We start from the raw sequence: 10,020 nt of genomic DNA on the forward strand, positions 1-10,020 counted from the left end.
CTGATGGATTTCGAGTCGACGGCTCCTGCAGTTCAGCGTTTGTTTACGGACTGTGTGTTTTTTAATGGCAGGAACTCACTGGTTTCATAACGTGGCATGTGCATGGACTTGATAATGAAAAAAACATGTTAAATAAAGTGTTCTTTTGGCTGTTTTCACCTCTTCTTTTCTCGACACGTTTGTGAAATGTTAGTCTTTCTGCTCACCCCATAAGTGTGTGTTGTAGTTCCACTGAAATGAGAACGTCACACAGGAGAGTTGTGTGGTTTTGCACAGAGCGTCTAACAGCACTACTTAAGAAAGTTTTGCTGAAGGTTCTTGAGTTGTTTTTTTTTTTTTTTTTTTTTTTTAATGATTGTTTTCAATGATTTTGAGAAAAAATCAGACCACATCAACAGAGCGCCACAGATTGAAGGCTCGTTCACACCGAGAATGATAACTATATCAGCGTTCACGTCATTCTGTTTATTCTAAGCTCTGCAGATTTGTCATCTGTCACTTTAAATGCTCTTAAAGCAGGATGGATTCTGATTGGCTGTCAATGTTTTATCATTCATCAGCTGGAAAAATTCATTGATTCCAACAATATTGTTTGCCATTTTCACTATACTTGTAGAGTGGATTCCCTATTCTTTTACATTTAGAACTATATATTTATCGTTATAATTATCATCCATGGTGTGAACGAGCCTCGACTGTCTGTCAGGGTTCAGTAACATTTACACGTTCGGCTCTTGTGTGTGAATTTGAACTGAACTGGCCAGAATAAACAGGACGTCAAATTAAAATATTAATTCGATTGACAGGATTTTTTTTTTACCTTTAAAAATATATTTATCTACACTTTCTCACTGTGTAATAATTTTCTTATACAAAAAAACCTATCATATATATATATATATATATATATATATATATATATATATATATATATATATATATATATATATATATATATATTAGAGATGCACCGATACTAATAGCCGATTTTTCAGAGTGATATCTGCCGATAACGATACCGATAACATTAAAATGAACATATATCGGCCGATACCAATATGGTGGCTGATATATAGCATGCATCCCTAATATATACTAACTATTAATGTGTATTTTTTAGAGATGCACCAATACTAAATTTCTCCACTGATACCGATATTCAGAGTGATATCTGCCGATAATGATAAGGATAGTTTGGGAGTTCTGCCTTTTATACCTTGTTTGAAATTAATGATAATTTCATTACAGTTAATCATTAATCATTATATTTTCAATTATTATATTTTGAAAGAAATGCAAATAAAAACTTTATTCTCCATTTCATTACCTTGTTTCAGAGTAACTGGTATCAGTTATAAACATAAACACATTACTCACATTAATATTAACACACATTAACAAAATTCTGAAGATTAAATTAATATTCTTTAACTTTCTGAATGTTGTTAATTCATATAATTACTATTAATATTGAACATCAAACTGGATTTTTAGCATTTTCTTTACACAAAGTACAAATTCAGTTCATTTTCCTTCCCCCTTTTGATTGACAGGATATATCGGCCCTGACCTTTTATCGGGTGATACCAATTATTGGCCGATATATCAGTACATCTTGGAGAAAAAAAAAAAAAATTATATATATATATATATATATATATACACACACATAAACACTTTATTCATTAAGATTGCATTAGTTAACGTTAATAAAATTAACAGTGAGCAATACATTTGTTACAGTATTTCTTTTTTAACCTTATTCAATAAAAATACTGTTCATTGTTAGTTTGTCAATCAAATAATAATAACAAATACAACTTGTTTGTAATAATAAATTAAAACTAATTAAGATTGATAGAGATTAATAGAAACTTTAGAAGTATTTCCCATCATGTTTATGTTATCTAAAGCATTAAATCTTTTCTAAAGTGTAAATACACATATGAAAATAAACATTTCCCTAATGTTTCCAGATACTATGTTTATGGGTAATTCATACTGAATAATGAAATTATTTAAAACGACTTTCTTTGAATTTCATTCCATCAAATTTAAATCAATTCTGCGTCCTGTTTGCAGTTCGATTCATCTGCTGGACTCTGTACAGACTGCGGTCATTACTCTTGGTGTTACACATGCCTTAGCCGACACGCTCCTGACCAACACCAAGCGTCCGACCCTCACTGGCGTCTCTGTTCTCTTCACTGAAGTGTGCTGGAGAAATCAAGTGTGTGTGTGTGTGTTCAGATCTCACTCACTCCTGTACTTCTGATGACACTGGTTCTGCTGTTTTCATTCTCTCTTCTGCATCTCTGGGTACTGTACTTGCTTTTTCCCCACTGTACAAACAGGAACAAACTTTTGGAAAAAAAGAAAAGAAAAAAAATCGAAGGTCTGTATTTGTATATACACGTGTCTGAACAACTATAAATAATAATTAAAGAAAAAAATGCATTTCTTGGCTGGTTTATTGTGCTTGTTTTAGTCAGGGCTAGTTGTCAAACATCACTTCAGTCATTATTAGGGAGTTGTCATGTTTTTCACTTTAGAATACTTAATCATCTCATTAAGAAAGTGTCTAAATAGATTCTCAATTCTTTTCATGAGATAAAATAAAAGACCAGTTCTTTCATACTCTTTACTGTACGCTTCACACATTTTCACATTCATTTGAAAAGATCACTGTTGAACGTTTTTTGTTTGTGAACATATATGATAAAAACTGTAAAATAAATGCTTTTGTTTGACTCGTCAGGAAAGAGTAAAGAAAAAACGGTCACATATTAGTTTAGGATCCAATTCTCACTATTAACTATGAATTTTGCCTCAATAATCTCCTAATAACTGCTCATTAATTGTCAGTAAAGTAGTTGGGTTACACTTTATTTTAAGGTGTCTTTGTTATGCTGTAATTATACATTTAAGTAATGAATAATAATAACTACCTACATGTACTTACTATAGGGTTAGGATTAGGTTTGGTTTGCATGTAATTATGCATAATTTATAGTTATTAATAACTACATATAGCATGTGTAAAAAGAACACTATAAAGTAAAGTGTTACTAGTAGTTGTTAAGTTTAGGTATTGGACAGATAATAGTGAGAATTGGACACTAAACTAAAGTGTAACCGAAAAAACTGTACTTTATTTGCACATTTATTTCAATAAAATCAAAAGTAGGTAGCAGCACTGATTTTATTGAGCCCTGTAATGCTTAAAATGGAGGCAAGCAAACGTCTGATATTCTAAGAAAAACATCTAAAAATAAGGTCATGCTTTTATTATGCATTACACATAAAACTGCAAGCAAGTTTAGAATCAAACAACACACCGAAGAGGGTTGAACACCGTCACTGTTAATAGAAAAGTTGTGTTGGGTGAAATCAAGGGATTTAGGGGCAACTAGCAGAATTTCATTTTTTTCCATATTCAACTTTTAGTAGTTCTGAGCCATCCATATTGTGAGATCATGTAAGCAAGATATTAAGGAAGGGGGCGGAAAAACAGAGTTAGGTTGTAGAGTAAAATAAATTTGTGTGTCATCAGCGTAACTGTGGAAATGAAAGCCATGACGCCGGATGATCTGACCTAGGGGAAGTGTGTAGATTAAAAATAAAAGTGGACCAAGGACAGATCCTTGAGGCACTCCACGGGAGAAGGTGACAGAATGAGAATTGAATTTGTCAATGCTAATGAACTGCTGCCTGTCTGTGAGATATGAATTTAGCCATTGTAAAGCCGTTTCTGAAATGCCGATTGCAGACAAACGGGACAAATGTAAAGAGTGGCAGACGGTATCACATGCTGAACCGAGGAGGAGGTCATTCAGCACTTTGAGAAGAGCAGTCTCTGTACTGTGGAGGGGGCGAAAACCAGACTGAAAATATCAGTATTGGTATCGGTGGAGAAATTTAGCATCAGTGCATAAAAGTGATTAAATATATCACCGTAGGCAAGGTCATTGTATTTATATAGAAAATTTACATAAAAATGATTCATTACAGAAATAAATCAATACTGTGCAATTATTAGGATGCTGCAATGTAAGTTAGTAACGGGCACATATCTTCACATGATCAACTAATGTTTGAAAAAGAAAATATTTTTAGTGCATTTTGCACGTTCAGAAGAGTCTGTTTGCTGTTGTTTGTTTATCTGCATGTGTTTTAGATCTCTTCCCTAAAGGGAAACACTTTACAATGTCACATCTAACACTAGTTAATGCAGTAACATTACAGCACTCATCAGTCTTTGTTAATGTTGCTTAATAAATTTGTTCATGTTCATCGTTCACAGTGCATGAACTAATGTTAACTTATGCAACCTTTGATCCTAATAATGCATTAGTAAATGCTATGCAAGATTAATAGAAGTGTTGTTCATTGTTGGTTCATGTTTTACAAATGAAAGCTTATTTTAAAGTGTAACCTCCTAAAGTAATGCATTAACTACAGTAGGAAGACTGCAGCGATGGACGGTTGTCCGCTGGTTTATCTGTTTAGTGTGTGCTGCGGCTCTGACGACATCATTAGCTAGCGAGGCGAGCGTTTACGTTCACGTCTCTCGGGCTCTTTGACCGCGGGTCATAAATTTGATTCTAATGATTTTGTCATTCCATTCAAACAATAACTCTCCAGCACACGCTTTTATTTGACCGGTGATTTATGCCTTTAATACTTTGATGGCAAAAATAGTTTAACTCCACTCCGTAATGATGCGGGGAATGAAATACTGGCACAATTCATTTTTCAGATTTAATTAGTTTATTTTATAACGCTATCCATCAGCATTGTGTAGATATATATTTGAGGAATATGTGGCAGTGCAGAACGCATTGAGAGGAATATGTTTTACAGTTGATTCCCTGTGAAATAAATGTTTGAATTATTCATGAGCCCTTCATAACTTTAATCATATTCTTAGGCCAGTTATTAAAGACAGCTCTGCCATCAGCACAAGCCTTCAAACTTCATTTGAGATCTCAGATGTCATGTTTAAAAAATTAATTAGATAATTGTCTAAATGACCTCTCATCTTAAACAACAGTTGACCTTGATCGATGTTATTCAAGTCTTGATTAATGCGATCAGGTCAACACAACTCGGGTTACAATCATACAAATCCACAGATAGAGAAAACAAACATTTGCATGTTTTAATATTGTTACAACTTCCGAAACCATTTGCTAAGACGGAAAAGATTCCATTAGTTAATGCATTATCTAACATCAACTATGAATTCATTGTTAGATCAGGTCCATTAACTAATATTAACAGGAGAGAGAAGCTGCAACAATGGAGAATATGAGGAAAATAATCAACATTCAAGCAGGAAAACCTGTTTTAGAAGAGCCCGAAAACAACATCTAGACTTTGTATCGCCTTTAAAAGATTAGTTCACTTTAAAGCCCAAGATTTACTCACCCTCGAGCCATCCTAGGTGTATTTGACTTTCTTCTCTCTGATGAACACAACCAGAGTTATATTAATAAATATCCTGATGCATCCACGCTTTATAATGGCAGTGAACGAGTCCATAAACAGCTCAACAATGGTAATATTGTAACGGTAATATTACAAGTGAAACATAAACCAATATGTAGACAAATGCAATAATGTTATGTTGAGATTAGATCATTCAGGAAATACCAAAAGGCCGCTGAAGCACCAATGAGAGCGGTTCATCAAACGGACACACGGACAGCTGATCTGAGAGCCAGATGAAATTCACAGCCGATGTGAGTTATGATGGGGATTTTATGCAACGTGAATCTTACCCAAAAGCCTGTCATACAGAGCGGTTCGCTTTCTTCTGAGTTGGGTGGATGAGAAAACGCCAGCCAGGAGTTATGAAAGGATGAGAACTGAGCACTGATTAATGTATCTGTTCTTGTACTGGTGCTATTATTTTATTTATTAATATTGTTTATTCCAACTATTTTTATTTGACTCTCACATGCTTTGACAATACAAATGGAAATAAAGCACACTGAACTGAAACTGAGATTTTATATAATGATGTCAAAATAGAATACATAAAATACATAAACATTAAAAAATTAAATAATTCATTTAAAAAAATACCAGAATATCAAAGTTGTGGCCAATACTGATAGTCAATAATTGTGTGTGTTTGTGTCTGTGTTTAATTTGAATTTTAGTTTAAGTTTTTAGTAATTTTGTTGTGTTTTTGTCATTTTTAAAAATAATAATATGTCCATATATATGTTTTTTTTTTTATTATTATTTTATTTCAGTTTTAGTTATTTTAGTACATCAAGTTAAACTTAATTAAAATGAGAAATGTTGCCTTGGCAAATATCTAAAAATAAAAAAGTCAAAGTTACTCATTTTTGAGACTTAAAATAAGATATAACAGAAATAAAATAAAATCTAAGAAACTTTAGCTATATATGCATGTGTGTCTGTGTGTGTTTATACACACACACACACACACACACACATAAAGACACACACATGCACATTATGGTTCAAATGTTTTTGAAAGTATCTTCTGTTCACCAAGACTGCATTTATTTGATCAAAAATACAGTAAAAACAGTGAAATATTACAATTTAAAATCTGTTTTCTATGTGAATATTTAATAAAATGTATGGGTTTTCCCGTTTCATGTGGACTTCAGGTGAAAAAAAGTAAATTTCTATAATCTTTCTATAACTTAAAGTGCTCTATTTAAAGTGCTATATTTTCTCTATTTCGTGCATTCATTTTGTACTTAAGAACATCCAAGTGTGTTCAACTGAGCTATTTTGAGACACCATGAAATAAAAACTAAAATGTGCTTTTAATGTACTATTTCTGTATTTAAAAAAAATGTATTTAGATACCACTTATACACTGTAAAAAGTAATACATTCAATCGACTCAATAAAATTGTGGCAACAGATTACAAGCAATGCTATTAATTAAATTCAACATATAAGAATTGAGTTAGAATTAATCAAATTAATTCCTTAAAAGTCAACAATTTAACATTTAAATGTGTAAAATTAGCAGCATTACAAAAACCACAAACTGACATAAAAAGCAAATAGTCAAACTGCCCAACTAAACGAAACACTGATAACCATAATGGTGACCAAATATTTTCAATAAAATCAACATCAACATCTAAACCTCTGTTAATTCATTTATTTATTTTTCCTTCAGTGATTCTGCTTGTTATCATCAGGTGTCTTCAATGCTGTCTGTTATTCAGATATAAGGAATTAATTTGATTAATTCCAACTCAATTCTATTGGTTGAATTTAATTAATGATATTGCTTGTAATCTTGTGCCAAAATTTTATGGAGTAAATATAGCCTATTATCCTATAGTACATTTGAACCCATAGTGTGCTACACGTGGTAACTAAATATATTTTCAAAATATATTATTTTAAGTATATTAACTACAAAATTAGTGCATGAAAATAGAGCACTTTAAGTACATTATAGAAATGTACTTTTTTTTTAACCTGGGAATTTCCATAGACATAATGATTTCATACAAACTCTTTATTCTAACCCTAAACTGACCCATCACAGAAAAATAGTCTGATACTTCCAATATTGTTTAATCTGAATTAGCAAATAATTAAAAGCTGTTAACTTTGGCTGATAAGAATGGATATGTTGGATAGGAATGGACTCCCTAAAGAATAGTTATTGTTAAAACAGTAAACAGTGTTAACTTGATATGAACCACCACTGCCATAAAATAATAATAATACAAAATGACAAAGTTTCTGAAAGATGCTTTCATATCACATTCCTTATTCGTGACTGACCTCGAGGAGGTTCAAGGTTCAGAAGGTCAGGAGTGACCGCAGCGGTGAGGTGAACTCCGAAGTCTCCTGCTGATTATTCAGGGAATCTCGGCACAGCCTGCGGTTTTGAATTTCACCCTTCAGGACATAAGAATATCTCTTCACCGCACAGGCTTCAAGAACTAATTTGAGAAAAAAGCACAACAAAGCACAATAATGTGTGACTAAACCCGCTAAAACTCCTGACATTGGTGAGCTGCATGCTAAACGCTTCAGGAGATTACGGCAGATTACATGACGCTCACAACGTTTAGTAGCTTCACTTTTTCAAAGAGCAACTGAATCTCAAAGACCGTTATGAAGCATATAATCATCCCAAGGCATCAAACCAATTTTTACTCAAAACTTTCCACCGTATATTTGTGGCTGGCATGGATTTGAAGATTTATAGAAGTCAAATCCTGATATTCAGGTTTGTTTCAGCCAAAGGCCTGCTTTTCCAAATCTTATGAAATGCCATCAATGTGTCTTGAGGCTTTAAAGGAAGCCGATAAAAAAGAGATCTGAAAGAACAATTAGTGTTTAATCGTGACCTTAATAACAAATATTTTATTTACTTGCAGCTTTGGTGAGATGAGTGTTTATGAACAGACAGAACCGGTTGTATTTTACTATCATCATATACTATTTTAATATTTAGGTTATGCTTTCATTTTAATTTTAGTATAGGTTTTCAGCAATTTTGTTGGACGTTTTTGTCATTTTTAAAATGTCTATTTAGTGGTTATTAATTTTAATTTTTAGCTTTAGTTATTTTAGTACATCAAGTTAAACTTAGTTAAAATGAGAAATGTTGCATTTGCCATGATCTGAAATAAAAAAAAGTCAAAGTTATCTTATAAAACATCTAAAAAAAGCCTTTTTTTTTTTTTTTTACTTAAAATTTAAAAAAAGTAAACCGAAATATAATCAAAAATAATAGACTTTTCTATTTCAACCACACACACACATATACACCATTTTCGACTAAAACCTTTTTATGTGTTTTGCCCGTTCATTTACACAAGAATGGCATTTTTGGGGGCGAAATTTTAAGTTTTTGAAAACAATACCATTATCATCTCTGTGTAAACAACAAAAACGCGAATTTGTGAAAACTGTGACATCATGTGCATGCATGTTACGTGTTCAGATTATGGGCGCGCAGTGTTTCTTTACAAAGTGACATCGCCATCTACTGGCCTTGCAGCAGAATACAGCATTTTTAGTCGTTTTCGTGGATCCGTGTCTATGAACGGGAAGGGTTTGACAACGTTGGTGTCTGTACACGAAACTTTACAAAAACGCAAAGGAATTTTTTTTTTCAGTACATCGTTGTCATGTAAACATACCATTAGTTAAGTATAATATTTCACTTTTAGTTAACTAAAATAAGTTTTCAGATTATATAAGGTCTAAATAGAAAAACAAGGTTTTCTAGTTTTTGTTCGACCCACAAAAAAAAAAAAAAAAGACAAATTGCAGCGTTTTCCATCCATACAGTGCATCTCTAACTCCCAATTTTTCCATTGTCACAGTGAAACTGCCTCGGCAGTCATTAACTGCCACACACTCATTAATCAAAATCATCTAAAATCAACAACTATTTACAAAGCACCAAACTGCATCTGTAATTGCATCCGGTTTGTCTGCCGTTCCTCTGAGAGTTGTTGGTGGTGCCAGTGTGTGGCCTGAAACTCCCACAGCCAACTACTCATGAAGCTTCAAATAGAGCAAATTCTGATAAAAGACAAGTTGTGAACTTTTATTGAAGCCCATTAGGCAGAGACTGTGGTGTATGTTGGGGTGGCGCGTGACAGAATGATTTTTCATTGAGCGCTGGAGCATATGCTCATGAATGAACTGCGTGTGGTATAATGAAAAACAGCATCCATTTACAGAGTCCTAATCCAGAATGAATTTGAGAGAAATAGAAAATGCATGGAAACCATTAGAGTACCAGCCTTATAAAGGATGTTTTTATGTTTCTCCATTTTTCTCAGCTTTGAACATTCATTTTCTCTGTGTTAACCCTCATGTTGTGTTCTGATCATTTTGATCCAGAGAGGATTTCCTTTTTTTCACAAAAATGCTAGTTATTGTTATCGCTTTGGACTAAAACTTACTGACTTTGCTCACACAGGCTACAAATCTTTCTACTCTTTGGCTTTTTCCCACCTGTTACCGGCCTACAAAACAATTGCT

This window comes from Chanodichthys erythropterus, chromosome 9, assembly GCF_024489055.1.
Source record: "Chanodichthys erythropterus isolate Z2021 chromosome 9, ASM2448905v1, whole genome shotgun sequence".
Lineage (NCBI taxonomy): Eukaryota > Metazoa > Chordata > Actinopteri > Cypriniformes > Xenocyprididae > Chanodichthys > Chanodichthys erythropterus.